Here is a 19,172-nt window from a genome sequence, read left to right as displayed (position 1 = left end):
AACACCTGCTCTGTGATCATCGTCCCCTGGTGAGCTTCCTGCAGTTAAAATGATAAGGCTTGTCGGAGAAGATCCAGTTTTAGTATTGGGGCCATTTCCATTCTTTGTTATTAAAAATGGGCTCAAGTTTTCTTTCTCTATAGAAGGAGGGGAAAATTAATAGCTCCCTTAAAAGCATGCAGGGGCACAGTTATGCTTTTATATACAGAGTAGTGGTTAAGACTACAGATTCAAGTATATGAGAGATCTGCAGCTTACTAGCTGCTTGGACCAGTTATCTAAGCTCTTTGCTCATTATAGTTTCTTCTGTAAAATGTGAATAATAATATCACGCAGGGTTTTTGTGTGGATGGAACTGGATAATGTATATAAAACACTTAGCATAATGCCTAGCATACAGTGAGTGCTCAATTACTATTTAGCTATTTAACTGTTTTATTTTTTCATAGGTACTGAACCTGCATACAATTACTTTATTCCAGAACTTTCCAACATCAGAATCCCATCACTGTAAGTGGTCAAGAGCAGAATATTTTATAGACATTAAGGAGGGGTAGGTTTGGGCCATTTGTAAAATGAAGTAGGCCTTTGTCTTTCATGGATTTCAGTCTTGTGGTTTCAACTATTCGTAAACTGTCTCAAGGGTTGTGACATGGTATATGTTATATTATATTATATATATATATATATATATATACATATAAACTTAATCTTAAAGGGATAAGAAGCAGTGAGGATGCAGCAGAATCATTTTGAGTACCCACCCAGTCATTCTCTTTTCTGAGAACTGAAGGAGGTGGACCCTTGGAGAGAGCTTTGGGCCTTGTGACCCCTCACCACAGCTGCTGGGACACACAACCCAGGGAGAGCTGATCTGGTGTTTGGATCAAACTAATTTTCTCTCCTGAATTGTTCTCATTTTCAGGAGATACATGAAGAAGAAGTTGATATATACAGCTTTTCCTGAACCATCTGAAGATAAATTATGTCTATCATGACCCCCAATTTCTTCTTCATGTCTTATAGCTGATTCACATTGTTGTACAGCAGAAACTAACACAACATTGTAAAGCAATTACACTGCAATTTAAAAAGTTATTTAATATAAAAAGTAAAAATAAATAAATAAAACTCCTTGGGTTACAATGAACTCCTGAATTTCTAGCTGTTTCTGATGCTCTGGGGCATGCATGAGCCTTCTCCTCTGAGCTGAGGTGGGGAAGAGTGGCTTAACTGGTGAGTATGCCTTGCAGACTGCTAGCTTCTGCATCTCAATGAAGTCAACCTGGAATAAAAGTATTAACTGGGAGCATATTTTTCAATTGCACTTTACAGCTTTTGAAAGGATAAATCACATGTGTAGTGGAAACATATCTTCAGACCACAAACTCAGGTGTGGGCTAGGGGGTAGGTGGAGTAACATTTGCTCCTTTTCAATGCTGTATTTAAGTACTCTCTTCAGCCTTCCTTCTACCTGGTGGCAGAGTCTGAGTTTGCTCCCTAGGTTCAGTGTTTTTCTTCTTTTCCCCTGGGGGAGCGAGTTGGTGAGGATGGGCTCTAACCCTGGGTTCATCACCACTGATGCATGCCCGGCACCTTCAAAGATCTCCCTCACCCTCTGGTCTTCCTGGCCCTCCTGCTCTCTTGGGGTCCTGACCTGCTGCCTCGGTGCACAGGGACCCTGTGTGGCACTTCTGGCCTCTAAGCCCATACCTTCTCAAGGGCCAGACCCTGCAACTGCTCCGCTGCTTGCAGGGGTAGAGTCATACCACTCCACTCCCTGGGCTCTTATTTCCCCAACAGGTTCTGAGCATTTTGTTCACCTTCTTCCCTGGCTTAGCCTGTGGAAGGGCACAAGGGCCTTTCTCAAGCCTTTCTTTCTTTCCTTTTGTGCAACCGTGGGATGGAGGACTGGATCCTAGACCCTTCCCTGGAAGTCTTCTCAGTCTACTGTTTGTGCCATGTTTCTCTTAAAACATAGTGTTTTATTCTTACTGGAGTACCTACACAGAAATAGCTTATTTGGTTGTTTTCTTTAATTACAAAATAACCAGAACTAACAAAGAGAGCCTTTCTATATTGCTCTTTTAGAAACATGGGAGTCACAGTTTAATAATATATAATTTGGCATGATTTTATGCCCTGAATTTTGGGAGGTATTAGCTTTTGGTATCTAAAGGCAAAGCTTTTGGATCACAAAACCCTTTTTTCTTGCAAAACCTATTTTGAAACTAAGAACTGACTTCTTTGCTATTTGCATTATGTTGTAACAAATCTCCCTTCAGACAATGACAGCTTCAGGTCTAGGTCAAATGCAGATTGGACAAGGGACAGCAGAAAGTGTGGGGGTGGGGAGGAGAAGACACTGGGTCATATTATCCTTTCTCTATGCCAGTGGAGTATTCACCGAACTGGGGGATTTAAATAGATCCCAGAGTTCCCATTGCCAAGCTCAAGGTTTTATTCTGTGAAAAGGTAAAAGATTTTCTCTTGCCAAAACTCTGCTGTACAATGACCTCTCATCCACCTGAAACCTGGACTGAACTTAATCTAAACACAGCTAGGGATAGGAAGTAGCAAAAAAAGTCACGAAAACAGGTTTCATAGAAGCCATACACCAAAGAGTTCATTCATAGGCAAGCCCCTTAAACCCTTCAATAAAGCTTATTTGTTTTTGCTACATATTCAAAGACACTCAAGTTATCAAGTTTCTATGCCAGACTGAGGTTCGTAAGTGATAGGAAGATCTAGTTGTACATTGTAAACAGTAAGAAAAACTGCTGATAGTGACAGAGGAGTCAGAAAAACAACAAAAAATCAGATATAAACATTTAAAGCATCAGTGCTGTCTAGGGATATCAGTGTAAAAATAACATGTCTCAAATTTCTCTTTTGTTTCCGTAACCAGAACTATAATTGTCAGTGTCTTAGAGCTCAGTGGAAATTCAGAGGAATCTAACCCAAGTATGAAATATGGGATTCATAATTTAATAATATGACATGATAATAGTGTGACATGATTTTATGCCCTAAATCTTTTGGAGCATTAGCATTTAATAACTAAAAGCCAAGCTTTTAGATCTTAAAACTTTTTCTACAAAGACTATTATGGGCTGAACTGTGTCTGCCTCAAAACTCATATGTTGAAGCCCGAACTTCCAGTACCTTAGAATGTAACCCCCTCAGAACTTTATAGTAAGTATTATCTGGTTCAGAGATTTTTATTTTAAAAAATTTTTGCCATGCTATACACAATATACAGGATCTTAGTTCCCCAACCAGGGATCAAACCCATGCCTCCTACTTTGGAAGCACAGAGTCTTAACCACTGCACTGCCAGGGAAGTCTGAGAATCTTTTTTTTTTTTTTTTTAACATATATTTTGTTATTTTACATATTCCCCCAAATGTTTGTAATGACTGAGTATTAATTTTAAACCAAGACAAAAACCATCATAAAATCTTTACCAAAGATCAAATAGTACAGGAGAGATCAAGTAAGACAGTGACAGATTTTATTTTCTTGGGTTCCGAAATCACCAAGGATGGTGACTGCAGCCATGAAATTAAAAGACATTTGCTCCTTGGAAGAAAAGCTATGATAAGCCTAGATTAGATATTAAAAAGCAGAGACATCACTTTGCTGGCAAATATCAGTCAAGTCAAAGCTATGGTTTTTTCAGTAGTCAATGTATGAATGTGAGAGTTGGACCATAAAGAAGACTGAATGCCAAAGAATTGATGCTTTCGAATAGTGGTGTTGGAGAAGACTCCTGAGAGTCCCTTGGACTGCAAGGGATCAAACCAGTCAATCCTAAAAGAAATTAATCCTGGATATTCATCAGAAGGACTGATGCTGAAGCTGAAGCTCCAATGCTTTGTCCACCTGATACAAAAAACTGACTCATTGGAAAAGACTCTGATACTGGGAAAGACTGAAGGCAGGAGGAGAAAGCAACAACAGAAGATGAGATAGTTGGATGGCATTACCTATTCAATGGATATAAGTTTGAGCAAACTCCAGGAGATAGTGAAGGACAGGGAAGCCTGGCGTGCTGCAGTCCATGGGGTTGCAAAGAGTTAGACATGACTGAACAAGACAGCACAAAATACATTTGATTATTTGGTCATTGCTAACCTTAAGGGAAGGCATTTAAGTAAGTGACAGTGACAGATGCCAGAGTGCTTGGGTGGAAGAGTGACTGAAAAGTGAGGAAGTGAACATATGCTGAGAACATGATAAGGGAGCTGAATTTGGGGAAGCCTTTTTTCAGATGGGGGAAGACCTGGATATATTCTTGGTGAAGAGGAAGTAGCTCTTAGAGAGAGTAAGATTATAAAAATACAGACAAGAGAGCAAGGCCTGGGAGAGGCAGGCAGGATTGGGTTGAGGCCCAGGAAGGTGAGGAGGCTAGTCTGGGACAGGAGGACTGAAAGCTCTTCTTCTGAGCCAGGCAGGAAGGAGGAAAGTGAGTAGGTAAGTTGACAGGAAGAGGAAAGAGAAGTTGAAGGGTTCTGGCCTGATAGCCCATTTTCTTTGTGACAAATAGGCTGGAGGAAGGGCTGTGGAGAGTGTGTGGAATTGTCAACACGGAGAATGAGAAAGGGCATTTAGTAGGGATAAGTGAAATCATTGATGGTTAGGGCTGAGGGCCTGGTCAGGGTGGGGAGAAAATAGGGTTATAGAGAAAACAGTTAGTTACTAAAAGTTTTTGAGGAGAGGAGCAATATGATGACAAATGTGTTTCAGGGAATTTATAAAGAACTGGTATACCAGATGGTACAGATAAGTTTTGCCAGGTCCTAGGATGACTAGCAATGGGGCGAAGGAGTGATGGTGAGCAGGGCCCTCCTGAAGGAAAGCCATTTAGATCTTTAGAATAAGACAGAGGTCATCAAGCCATATTTCTCCTTGAGTAGCTGGTCCCTGTGACACTCTGACAATAGGGGACACTAAAGGGAGACTGGAAGGCTGGAGGGGATTCTTGGAATTGTTTTGCTTTTTGTTCCTGTCAGTGTCACCTCTGGAAAGACTGCTCACCCTGTTGATGACAATGGGTTCTGGTTCCCACTCTTCTGATCAAACCTCACAGTATCCCCGTTGGAGACACCAGCCCCAGCCACTGGCCACGAGTCCTCAGAGATGAGGTCCAGCTTGGTGGGTCCATCCCCTGAGCTCTGGAGGCACCAGCACTGACAGGCAGCCCCCACATCTGGATCCCAGCTTGGTAGGGCCACTCCTCTAAGCCTTTAGATTCTGATAACCCTGATCTCTTCTCTTTTCCCCTTGCCCTAGGATGGGAGCTGCTTCCTGAATTCTCTGTCACCTCCATGCTCCTCCTTCACCCTTCAGCCTCCAATACCTGCTTAATCCGGAGAAGGCAATGGCACCCCACTCCAGTACTCTTGCCTGGAAAATCCCACGGACGGAGGAGCCTGGTAGGCTGCAGTCCATGGGGTCGCGAAGAGTCAGACATGACTGAGCGACTTCACTTTCACTTTTCACTTTTATGCATTGGAGAAGGAAATGGCAACCCACTCCAGTGTTCTTGCCTGGAGAATCCCAGGGATGGGGTCGCACAGTGTCGGACACGACTGAAGTGACCTAGCAGCAGTAGCAAGAAAGACCCTGGGGCTTCCCAGGTGGTTGAAGTTGTAAAGAATCAGCCTGCCAATGGAGGAGATACAAGAGAGGCAGGTTTGATCCCTGGGTTGGGAAGGTTCAGAAGTAGGAAATGGCAACCCACTCCAGTATTCTCGACTGGAAAATTCCATGGACAGCAGAGCCTGACAGGCTATAGTCCATAGGGCTGCAAAGAATTGGACTTGACAGTCACTGAGCATGCATACACACACATAAAGACCCTATCTCCAAATAAGTTTACATTCTAAGATACTGGGGGTTAGGACTTCAACATATGGGGGTCACAGAATTCAACCCCAAACTGTTACCTTCAGCATAATGAAGAGCAATTAGAGAAAACTGTGTATTTAAGTTTTCCGTAGCCAACTTCTAGCTCTATATCCCTGGATAAGTAGTTTAATCTGTTAATGCCTCATTTTTATCTTCTATAAAGTGGATATAGTAACTCCTACTTCAAAGGTTAAATTAGGTACTATAAAGACATATCAATTCTCCTTTCTTTTTCATATTTTCTAGAAGATAAATCTACGCCACCACCACCCCTCCCCCAACTCCATTATTCTGATTCTATTTAGATAGATGAAATTTGGTTGCTCACAACTGACTTTGAGACTTGACTGATAAGCTGTACTGACTGCGGGAAATTCATACCTTCACCACCAGCTCTCTACAGTCATTCATTCTAACTCAAGTGGTGTCACCAGGACCACATCCCAGCCTTCCTTGGCTCTGTAATTCGTTTCTCCGCTCCCTTTGGCACTATCTGGGTGTGTCTCTGTTAGAGACCCCACTTTCCCAAACAAGTTTTGGCCAAGTTTCTGGAAGCTAACCACACCCCTGCCTCTCAGGGAAAAGTGCTTTTCCACATACTACTTTGTTTAGAAATCCTTGTTCCTGGAAGCTAACATGCTGTGAGTTGCTTAAAATGTAATGGTTACCTATGAACAGCACAGCTAAATATAGTCACGAAAAAATGCAGTATTCTGAAACAGAAGAGCATTGTTTAAATGAGATTTTGAATAGTTTCTTCCATGTAGGGATACAGTGAGGGGCCTTAGTGAAGCCTGATTTATATATTTTTTAAACAAATAGAATTTTTAAAGTGATATGACTGTTATTTTTTTTCTACCAACTTGACTGGGTCATGCATGCCCAAATGTTTGGTCAAACATTATTCTGGATGTTTCTGTGAGGGTGTTTCTGGGTGGGATTAGCACTTGAATCTGTAGACTGAGTAAAGAATATTGTCCTCCAAGATGCTGGCACAGAGAACAGACTTGTGGACACAGTGGGGGAAGGAGAGGGTGGCAAAAATTGAGAGAGAAGCATTGAAACATATATTAGACATGTAAAATATGTAAAAATAGACATATTTTGTAAAATAAACAGCCAGTGGGAATTTGCTGTTTGATGCAGGGTGTTCAAACCCAGTGCTCTGTGACTATCTAGAGGTGTGGGCTGGGGGGGAGGGAAGCTCACGAGGGAGGCATGTATCTATATATACCTATGGCTCATTCGTGTTGATGTATGTCAGTGTGTATGTGTCCAACTCTTTGCGGCCCCCTGGACTATAGCCTACCAGGCTCCTCTGTCCATGGAATTTTCCAGGCAAAAATACTGGAGCAGGTTGCCATTTCCTACTCCAAGAGTATCACCGACTCAATGGACATGAGTTTGAGTAAACTCTGGAGGATAGTGAAGGACAGGGAAGCCTGGCATGCTGCAGTCCATGGGTCACAAGGAGTGGGACATGACTGAGTGACTGAACTATGACAGACCATCTCCATAACTTTCCCTGGTACTTCAGGTTATATCTTCAGAGATACTTCTTCAGGAATCCTTCCCTAACCTCCAAGCCTGAGTTAAATTTTCCCTCTTAAAGCACCATGTGGGGGCTTCCCTGGTGGCTCTGTAGTAAAGAATCCACCTGCCAATGCAGGAGACATGGGTTCCCCCCAGTCCAGGAAGATCTCATGTGCCTCAGAGTAACTAAGCCCATGCACCACAACTACTGAGCCTGTACTCCAGAGCCCGTACCCCACAACAAGAAAAGCTTCCACAATGAGACACCCAAACATCACAAATAGAGAGTAGTCTCTGCTGGCTGCAACTAGAGAAAAGTCTACGTAGCAACAAAGACCTGGCACAGACCAAAATATAAAATAAATAGATTGTATTTTAAAAAAGCACCATTTGATAGTCTGCCACATTTAATTCTTCCAGACCTATGTTGTAGTAGTGAAATGATCCTCTATGTCCTCAAGCTAAATATGATTTATGTAAAAACAGTGCCACAGCCTATGTGTAGAGTCTATTTATTATTACATAGCCTCTGGATAAGGCAAAAACATGGCCTTTATGGCAGAGTAAGAACTTATGTCTTGAACCTTGATGTACAGATGAAAAAATAAACAAAAAAAAAAAAGAAATTACAACCAATGAAGATAATTAAGCTACAGTTTCAGGATAACATGCCCAAGGGCCTGAGTTCATAGCTTCCTATTCCTGGACAGGAACCCAACTCCCAACTCCCCTCCCAGAACAGCCACTGTCACCAACAGAAAGTGTTTGTCAGGAGGGACTAGAGAGGGGACTAGAGGAGATCCTGGAATTTGTACTTATCTAGAGTCTCGAGAAGACTCTACACATGGACATCACCAGATGGTCAACACCGAAATCAGACTGATTATATTCTTTGCAGCCAAAGATGGAGAATCTCTATACAGTCGGCAAAAACAAGACCAGGAGCTGACTGTGGCTCAGATGATGAACTCCCTATTGCCAAATTCAGACTGAAATTGAAGAAAGTAGGGAAAACCACTAGACCATTCAGGTATGACCTAAATCAAATCCCTTATGACTGTACAGTGGAAGTGAGAAATAGATTTAAGGGGCTAGATCTGATAGACAGAGTGCCTGATGAACTATGGACAGAGGTTCGTGACACTGCACAGAAGACAGGGATCAAGACCATCCTCATGGAAAAGAAATGCAAAAAAGCAAAATGGCTGTCTGAGGAGGGCTTACAAATAGCTGTGAAAAGAAGGGAAGCGAAAAGCAAAGGAGAAAGGGAAAGATATTCCCATTTGAATGCAGAGTTCCAAAGAATAGCAAGGAGAGATAAGAAAGCCTTCCTCAGTGATCAATGCAAAGAAATAGAGGAAAACAACAGAATGGGAAAGACTAGAGATCTCTTCAAGAAACTTAAGAGATACCAAGGGAATATTTCATGCAAAGATGAGCTCAATAAAGGACAGAAATGGTATGGACCTAACAGAAGCAGAAGATATTAAGAAGAGGTGTCAAGAATACACAGAAGAACTGTACAAAAAAGATCTTCACGACCCAGATAATCACAATGGTGTGATCACTCACCTAGAGCCAGACATCCTGGAATGTGAAGTCAAGTGGGCCTTAGAAAGCATCACTACAAACAAAGCTAGTGGAGGTGATGGAATTCCAGTTGAGCTATTTCAAATCTTGAAAGATGATGCTGTGAAAGTGCTGCACTCAATATTCCAGCAAACCTGGAAAACTCAGCAGTGGTCACAGGATTGGAAAAGGTCAGTTTTCATTCCAATCCCAAAGAAAGGCAATCCCAAAGAATGCTCAAACTACCGCACAATTGCACTCATCTCACACACTAGTAAAGTAATACTCAAAATTCTGCAAGGCAGCTTTCAGCAATACGTGAACCGTGAACTTCCAGATGTTCAAGCTCGTTTTAGAAAAGGCAGAGGAACCAGAGATCAAATTGCCAACATCTGCTGGATCATCGAAAAAGCAAGAGAGTTCCAGAAAAACATCTATTTCTGCTTTATTGACTATGCCAAAGCCCTTGACTGTGTGGATCACAATAAACTGTGGAAAATTCTGAAACAGATGGGAATACCAGACCATCTGACCTGCCTCTTGAGAAACCTGTATGCAGGTCAGGAAGCAACAGTTAGAACTGGACATGGAACAACAGACTGGTTCCAAATACGAAAAGGAGTGTGTCAAGGCTGTATATTGTTACCCTGCTTATTTAACTTATATGCAGAGTACATCATGAGAAATGCTGGGCTGGAGGAAGCACAAGCTGGAATCAAGATTGCCAGGAGAAATATCAATAACCTCAGATATGCAGATGACACCACCCTTATGGCAGAAAGGGAAGAGGAACTAAAAAGCCTCTTGATGAAAGTGAAAGAGGAGAGTGAAAAAGTTGGCTTAAAACTCAACATTCAGAAAACTAAGATCATGGCATTTGGTCCCATTACTTCATGGCAAGTAGATGGGGAAACAGAGGAAACAGTGGCTGACTTTATTTTTCTGGGCTCCAAAATCACTGCAGATGGTGAATGCAGCCATGAAATTAAAAGACGCTTACTCCTTGGAAGGAAAGTTATGTCCAACCTAGATAGCATATTAAAAAGCAGAGACATTACTTTGCCAACAAAGGTCCATCTAGTCAAGGCTATGGTTTTACCAGTGGTCATGTAGGGATGTGAGAGTGGACTGTGAAGAAAGCTGAGCGCCGAAAAACTGATGCTTTTGAACTGTGGAGTTGGAGAAGACTCCTGAGAGTCCTTTAGACTGCAAGGAGATCCAACCAGTCCATCCTAAAGCAATCAGTCCTAGGTGTTCCTTGGAAGGACTGATGCTGAAACTGAAACTCCAGTATTTTGGCCACCTCATGTGAAGAGTTGACTCATTGGAAAAGACCCTGATGCTGGGAGGGATTGAGGGCAGGAGGAGAAGGGGACAACAGAGGATGAGATGGCTGGATGGCATCACCAACTCAATAGACATGAGTTTGAGTAAACTCCGGGAGTTGGTGATGGACAAGGAGGCCTGGCATGCTGCAATTCATGGGGTTGCAAGGAGTCTGACATGACTGAGCAACTAAATTGAACTGAGAGTCTTTCGTTGATATCTTTCTTCCTTTGGCTGAAAGTTGTATCCTTTAAGCCTACAACTGTAGAATGAAATTTGCCTACAAGTTCTATGGTGTATTTGAGTGTTGCTGTTGCTTAGTCCCTAAGTCATGTCCACCTCTTTTGTGACCCCATGGACTGTAGGCCGCCAGGCTCCTCTGTCCATGGGATTTCCCAGGCAAGTATATAGTCCTCACCAATTTTAAAACCCAGTTTTCTGCTTAATTAATGATCACTGTTTACTCAATATTATAATTTCCTATTTGGCTGCTTAGACATTCCACCAAACCAGAATTTTTAAGGTGGCCGAGAGCCTATTTTTTTGACTCCTGCGTTTCTATCATGAGTATACTGCCTATCATATAGAAAGTGCTTATTTATGTTTGTTGAAAGAATAAAGATCAGTTTTTGTCATGCTGAGTTCAAGCAGCCTTTGAGACCTCCAGGTAAAGATACCTAAGAAGCAGCTGGGTGTGTAAGGCAGAAGCTCGGAGGCTGTTCTGCTCTGGAGTTAGGGAAGATGGTTGCTACCATCGGCAGGAATGAGGTCTCTATATCAAAGTGTCTAGAGCAGGGCATTATTGTTATTCAGGGTTGGATAGTTGTTGTAGGGGCCTGTCTTGTGCCTTGTAGGATATTTAGCGACATCCCCACACTTTATTCATAGATGCCAGTATCACCTCCTATGCTTGTGACAACCAACAATGTCCCCAGATATTGTCAGATGTTGCCTGGAGAGCAAAATTGCTCCCAGTTGAGAACTACTGATCCAGAGTGAGAAGCAGCATTGGAAGGTCAGCATGTGAATGTGTGCACCTCTGCAAATGCTTGGCTCTGCAGAGTCAAGTGAGGGTTCCTCCTCATTGCCTCATGACCTCACCTAACCGTCTATCCTGTTCCTCTACCCAGATACTCACTTTAGTGTGGGAAGCAGCAGTATGGCCTTGACAGAGCAATAATTATGTCTATGCTGCTTAGTATTAAAAAGAAAAACAGAGAAGTCAAACTCCTAGTCATGTAAAACTGAGTCATTTTCCCTAGCCTGATTTCATGGGAGAATGCCTCCTTCCTGAGTGGGAGCCCCTCCCTAAGATGCTTCACAGTTCCTCTAAACTTCTGGGGCCCTGGATAAGACTTGAGACCTCTGAGACAAGGTAGGTTGCCTGGGAGTGGGGTGGTTCTAAGGAAGTAGTTGGAGCAGGTGCCAAGTAAGATATTTCTTCTGAGGCTCCACATATCAACCCTTTCCTTTCATGCTCGGAAAATATGTGCCTAGCTAACCAGACAACAATAACCCCAGTCAGGCAATGAGTGATGTTTCTCTAGATGGATTTAATCATGAAAATATTGCATATAAACTGGTCTCAAAATGAATTCACTCTGTTTTCCAAACTATGAGAACACAAGAAATAAAGCCACAAGGGGAACTTGGAGTAGGTAAGTGTATGTCATCCTGTAGCAAGACTGGAGGATGCTGGAAAGGCTTCCTTTCAGGGTCTAAGTTGAGAGCAGGAAGGGCTGGTTTTCCTCCCTATCCCTTCCTATATTTCCCAGAACATTTTCTCCTCAAACTCAACATGCCTAAAAAGTCTCATTTAGATTTTTTTGTGAACAAAAAAAGCTAATCTAAGAAAACATTAGCTCTTCTCTGTTTAGGGTAGTAAGCATCTCATTTTTCACTATACCTCATGATGCAATGTTCATTATAATATACATAGGATCACAATTTGAAAGCAGGAAATGTGGAAGGGGCTGGTGGTTTCTGTCAGATGAGCAGCATAATTAAGATGGGTAAATGGACACTTAACCTTCTCGTCATTCAACATTTGTGGGGTCTCTACCATGTTCCGTGCTCTGTGCTAGACACAGGAGATGTAGGTGGAAAAGATACAGTTTATAAACATAGGTTGGTGGAGTGAATAGCTGACTGCCAGCCAGGGTGATAAGCTTAGTAACAAGTCATGGGTGCAGTGGGTACATATAAGGGTGCTCTGAATAAGACGACCTCAGGGGTAGGGTCCCAAAGGCGGTGTCATGTCAGTGGGTAGGACTATCCAGGTGAAGGGCATGGGCAGAGATGCATCTAGTTGTCACACTGTGGTTCCAGGTACAGACTGAACATTCCTCCAAAGCCAACAGGAAGTGCTCTGAGGGACTACACATATAGAATGGGGCAGTCTGACTCATTTATATTAAAAATAAAGTATCCTCCTACTAAAAAAAGGGGAAAGGATTTATAAATGATATATGCTAATTACAGATAAGGAACAATCTAGCTAGAGTTTCTGTCCGCTATTACGTGTGTTGGCACAGGGCCTAACTAACAGTGCATCTACTCTGCTTCGTTGACCACGCCAAAGCCTTTGACTGTGTGGATCACAACAAACTGGAAAGGTCTTAAGGAAATGGGAATACCAGACCACCTTACCTGCCTCCTGGGAGACCTGTATGCAGGTCAAGAAGCAACAGTTAAAACCAGACATGGAACAATGGACTGGTTCGAAATTGAGAAAGGAGTACGTCAAGGCTGTATATCGTCACCCTGCTTATTTAACTTATATGCAGAGTACATGATGGGAAACGCTGGGCTGGATGAAGCACAAACTAGAATCAAGTCTGCCCAGAGAAATATCAATAACCTCAGATATGCAGATGACACCACACTTATGGCAGAAAGGGAAGAGGAACTAAAGAACCTTTTGATGAAGGTGAAAGAGGAGAGTGAAAAAGCTGGCTTAAAACTCGATGTTCAAAACATGAAGATCATGGCATCTGGTCCCATAACTTCATGGCAAATAGATGGGGGAAACAATGGAAAGAGTAAGACTTTATTTTCTTGGGCTCCAAAATCACTGCAGATGGTGACTACAGCCATGAAATTAAAAGACACTTTCTCCTTGGAAGAAAAGCTATGATAAACCTAGATAATATAATAAAAAACAGAGACATTCATTTGCCAACAAAGGTCTATCTAGTCAAAACTATGGTTTTTCCAGTAGTCATGTATGGATGTGAGAGTTGGACTATAAAGAAAGCTGAACACCAAAGAATTGATGCTTTTGAATGGTGGTGCTGGAGAAGACTCTTGCAAGTCCCTTGGACTGCAAAGAGATCCGATCAGTCAATCCTAAAGGAAATCAATCCTGACTATTCATTGGAAGGACTGATGCTGAAGCTGAAGCTCCAATACTTTGGCCACCTGATGCAAAGAGTTGACTCATTGGAAAAGACCCTGATTCTGGGAAAGATTGAAGGCAGAAGGAGAAGGGGATGACAGAGGATGAGATGGTTGGATGGCATCCACGAACTCAATGGACTTAAGTTTGAGCAAACTCCAGGTGATGGTGAAGGACAGGGAAGCCTGGCATGCTGTAGTGTATGGGGTCACAAAGAATAGGAAACAACTGAGTGACTGAACAACAAAGTGTGAATCTCCCCTGCTCCAGGCCACCTGTCAAAATCTCGCCTCCCATTGGCTAAGCCCATGAGCTCAGTGGGTCTTAAGAGATTCCAGCTCTGAGCCTCACCCCATAGCTTCCTTCTCTGTGGCACTTCTGCTCCCTCACACCCACTGTAGTTGGCTTTCCATTCCTTCCGTCATTTACCATACAGGACCCTTAATAGAATTCCATCGAATTTCAGAGCCAGAGGGAGCCTGCAAAGCATATTATCCAACTTTTTCATTTAACAGCTGAGAAAACAAAATTTACAGCTGAGAGCTTTTGAAGGAAGAAGCCATTACCTGCTATGTGGACTGAGTAACAGAGAAAGCCTGCACTGCTGAAAGAGAGGCTAGGAAGCAGAGGGATGCTCAGAAAGGAGCAGAGATGAGAGATCATGAAAGAGGAGTCCCAGGTCACATAGTTCCACCTATTCCTGAGATCCAATCACTCTCCTGCCTTCAGAATTTGTAAGGTTCCCTTGGGCCCTAATTACAAATTCCCTTTCTGCTTACGGTTACTAAAATCAGTTTCTGTTACTTCGTACACATAATGAATTAGAATTCAGTCAAGTAAAGTCATCTGTAACAGCAAGAGTAACTCTCAAGCTGAATCTGTAAGTATTGGTGTATTAGATTCTTATGGCTTCTGTAAGAAAAAATTACCATGAACTTGGTGGCTTAAAAACCCAGAAATTAATTTTCTTAAGTTCTGGAGGCCAAGTCCAAAGTCAGTATCACTGGAATAAAATCAAGGTGTCGGTAGGGCCATGCTCACTCCAGGGGTGTGCTCCTTCCAGAGACTCCAGGAGAAATCTGCTTCCTACCTCTTTCAACTTGTAGTGGCTGCCACAGTTCCTTGACTTGTGGCCACATTAGTCACTTCAGTCTCTGTCTCTGGAGTCATGTTGCTTTCCCATCTGCTGCCTGGACATCAAATCTCCCTACTCTTAAAAGGACACAGTGATTCCATTTAGGCCCACCCAGATGATCCAGGATAATCTTTCATCTCAAAATATGTAATATTATCACATCTGCAAAGACTTTTTTTTGCCATATAAGGTAATATTCACAGATTCAAGGGATTAGGACATGAATATCTTCTAGGGGACCATCATATGGCCTATAACACTTGGCATAGTTAAAAATAAAATGCCAATTAAAAATGGTGTTAGCTACCTTCTTTGTGAACTGTACTTTTTATCATTAAAAATATTCATTTTTTTTCATTTAAAATAAATAAATAAATTAAACTGGAAAAAAAATGGCATTAGCTGGCAATGGAATGACAAAGAGTGTTTTCAGCACCAGATGGAATAAAAGGCCTGCAGATGCAAAGAACACAGGTTGTGACCCACCAGATTGCATATTCCCCTGGAGGAGATAAATGCACCATGTTTTTTTTGGTCCGGACACCAGCCACTATGCTTACTGAGTTTGCATCCGTTGTTCTGATTTCAAGTAACTTTCTAATAATTTGGCTGCTTATGCAGATTAAGCAGTGACAGGATATGCTGTTTTGTACGCCTAAGTATTTAGTCTGTTGGATCATTATATTTCTCGATATAAATCTAAAAATCAGAGTTTTGGCTTTTCACTCATTAATTTTCATGACTTTGGGTAATGAATATCATCAGGTTCTGAGATGCGGGCTGTCCATTTCACAAGTTCAGAAATACAATCTGCCAGCACACTCATGGTTAATGCATTCCTGCAGGATAAACTGAGTTGTAATCTCTTGGTCTTAATTCCAAATTCCTAAGGAAGGAGTATAATTAGCCAAACTCCAGTCAATTTCCTGCCCTGGAACAATCAACTGTGGCTAGGGAACAAGGTCCCTTTGAATATACAACTTTTATTTTATGTTCATTTGAGAGGAACAGGGCAGTTTCCTCAAAAGTCAGAGAATGTGGCAAAGGACACAAAACAGCCCACGCGGCTGTGTTACATTTTAACTCTCAGAAGGCATTCTAGTTCCAAAAATTCCCTGTACTATCTACTAAGCCTTCTCATGACTTTGTATTTGTATTTTGGGAATTTATGGGAAAACTACATTTTCTCCTTCCTCCAATGTATTATTCTCACTTCCACTGAATTAATCTCAATAAAATACCTTAGATATAATCTATGGTAGGTATGTATGTGTTTAGTTGCTAAGTTGTATCAGACTCTTTGCAAACCCATGGAGTGTAGCCTGCCAGACTCCTCTATTGTGGGATTCTCCAGGCAAGAATACTGGAGTGGGTTGCCATTTCCTCCTCCAGGGGATCTTCCCAATCCAGAGATTGAATTCATGTCTCCTGTATTGCAGGAGGATTCTTTACCACTGAGCCACCAGGGAAGCCCAATCTATGATGAGTATTACTCATTTACTGTCTCTGTGTTTTAGCCTTATCTACGTTACCTCTTCTATTTCATTACTTAATATCTTTAAAAAAAAAAGTCAGTCTATAACTAAATACATTAATTTAAAAAATACACTCTACCATAACAACTTATATCAGTTTCCTTAAATAGAAAGTAATCATGCAAATAAATATAGCAGGATGTTAGAATGTGGTTTCCAACCACGGTTTTTGACTAAGACTCCAATGCAATATACAATATATATTGCCAAAGTAGTGTAAGATGGAGTCCTCATATGCAAGTTTGCATAGGAAGTTGTGGAGAACTGGTTCCATGATTTTTGTACCCCTTAGATCACCCCTTAGATCACCCCTTAGGGAGTGGAGGGAGAGGAGGATTTGTGGAGGAGCTCTTAGGATTCTGGTGCCATTGCAGAGATCCAAGAAGGGTCCTTCTCTTCAGACTTAGAGTGAAAAGTTTCCTCGTGACCACACACACACAGAGCTGTGGACCATGTTTCCTGCAGTTAAGGGAAATAGAGTAATTGCAACCAACTCCCACCCCATGAAGGGTAGAAGTGGCTGTGTTAGGAGTGGGCTGAATTTCCAGCGTTTTGGGGACAATGAAGGTATTACTCTTTGTCATGGGTCAGATCTGGGCCACTTGGGAGAAAGAGAAGTTGGGTCAGATCATCTAGGATCCTGAAGGAAGTTCAGCAAAAAGAAGCTAGGAGGGAATGCTGTGACAAGACTAGAAATACGTAAGTGCCCTGCTCCAGGGAGTGATAGAAATCTCTATTGAGGTACCCAGGCAAGAACTCAGATGTGACCTCCCTGGCCCACAGAGCACTCAGCCACCTGTCAGAAAATACTGTCCTAGTGCCTTTACTTCTCCTGCCCTGGACCTCCCCTTTTCTAACCAGGGAAGAAGTAAAACAGCAGCTAACAAGTGAAGGAGGAAGTGAGTGTAAAGAGCAGATGCCAAACACACTCCTTTCCTGGAAGGCAGGCAGCTGTCAAGTAGAGGCCTTGCCCAGGGGAGGGGGAGGAGGTTGAAAGGTTGGTTACTATCAAGGACCTGACATTCAAATTACCAAATTAGGACTGAATTAGAACATAAAAGACTGTACTGTCTTTTACCTAAGAGTTAGCAATTAAAAAAAAAAAAAGCTTTCCCACCGGGTCAGGTTTTAAGGAGACTTGGGAAACAAAAGACTGCTGACACGAACACTGCAAAAACAAAAGTTGTACTTTAAAAAAAAATTAAAATAAAAAAATGATAAATAAGTAGTAAATATAGTGTTTAAATGCATATATGAAAAGTGCTTAATTTAAACATGTGAAAAACTCCTTGGTCTAAGTTCAGGATTGTCCAATTGGTGCTCGATGATGCCACCAAGCCTAGATGATTCTTTGGTTCAGAGTGTGTGGGGCCCCTGCTTGGTGGTGTGACACAGTCGGGCCACCCTGACAGCAGTCTCAATATGGGAATGATAACCTACGATGACCACTATGGGAGGGATGATAAGAGCAGTCATTCTTACTATCCCTACTTCCAAGAAGTTGTGGTGAAATGTTGAATACATAAAGTTCTGAAATATTCATGGCAATCTGTTAATCTAGGTGGTCTATGAAACCATGTTTCTATCTTCTGTGCCCAAGTACTTGTGCCCCTAATAACATTAAAATACTTAACGCATAAAGTAAAAAGCAAACAAAAATTGCAGTAAGCCTCCTGAAATCATCTTGCATACCACACTCTGCCAGAGTCCTCTGGTCCCATCATATCTAGCCGACTCTATCTCTCACGGGCCCAGCCTGGCTCATCAGTGCAAAGTCCATCTTTACCGATTTTCAATCCTGTCATGTTTTCTGGGTTCTAACTCTCTAGTGATTCTGCTCTTCCTTCAGAATTCCTCTATTTCTCCTCTCAGTTCTATTGGTTTCTGCAGCTCTGTTATTTAGTGCAAACATATTTAAGGCTTCCCAGGTGGCTTTGGGCTTCCCTTGTGGCTCAGGAGATAAAGAATCCACCAGCAATGCAGAAGACCTGGGTTCAGTCCCTGGGTTGGGAAGATCCCCTGGAGATGTAAAGGCTACCCACTCCAGTATTCTGGCCTGGAGAATTTCAAGGTTTGTACAGTCCATGGGGTCACAAAGAGTCAGGTACAACTGAGCATTTTCACTTTCACTTTCTTTCAGGTGACTTTAGTGGTAAAGAACTTTCACCTGCCAGTGCAGGAGACCTGAGTCCCATCCCTGAGTTGGGCAGATCCCCTGGAGGAGGAAATGGTAACCCACTCCAGTATTCTTACCTGGGAAATCTCACGGACAGAGGAGCCTGGCAGGTTACTCACCATGGGGTCTCAAAAAGTTGGACACGACTTAGAGACTAAACAGCAACAGCTATCTTCCTGATGGATTGACTCATTATTATATAATGTCCCTCTCTGTCTCTAGTAATTTTATTTGCTCTAATGTTTACTTTATTTGTTACTAACATTTCTTCTTTCCTTAATTAATGTTTGCATGGTATATCTTTTTCAATACTTTTACCTTCAACTTCAGGCACTCTGTCTATCATATCTAATCCCTTGAATCTATTTGTTACTTTCACTATATAATCATAAGGGATTTAATTTAGGCCATACCTGAATGGTCTAGTGGTTTGTGACCTAAATCAAATCCCTTATGATTATACAGTAGAAGTAAAAATAGATTCAAGTGATTAGATCTGATAGACAAGAGTGCCTGAAGAACTAACGATGGAGGTTCGTGACATCATACAGGAAGCATGATCAAGACCATCCCCAAGAAAAAGAAATT

The sequence above is a fragment of the Cervus elaphus genome, chromosome 19 (assembly GCF_910594005.1).
Source record: "Cervus elaphus chromosome 19, mCerEla1.1, whole genome shotgun sequence".
NCBI classification, from domain to species: domain Eukaryota; kingdom Metazoa; phylum Chordata; class Mammalia; order Artiodactyla; family Cervidae; genus Cervus; species Cervus elaphus.
Note: the sequence above shows the minus strand (reverse complement) of the source record.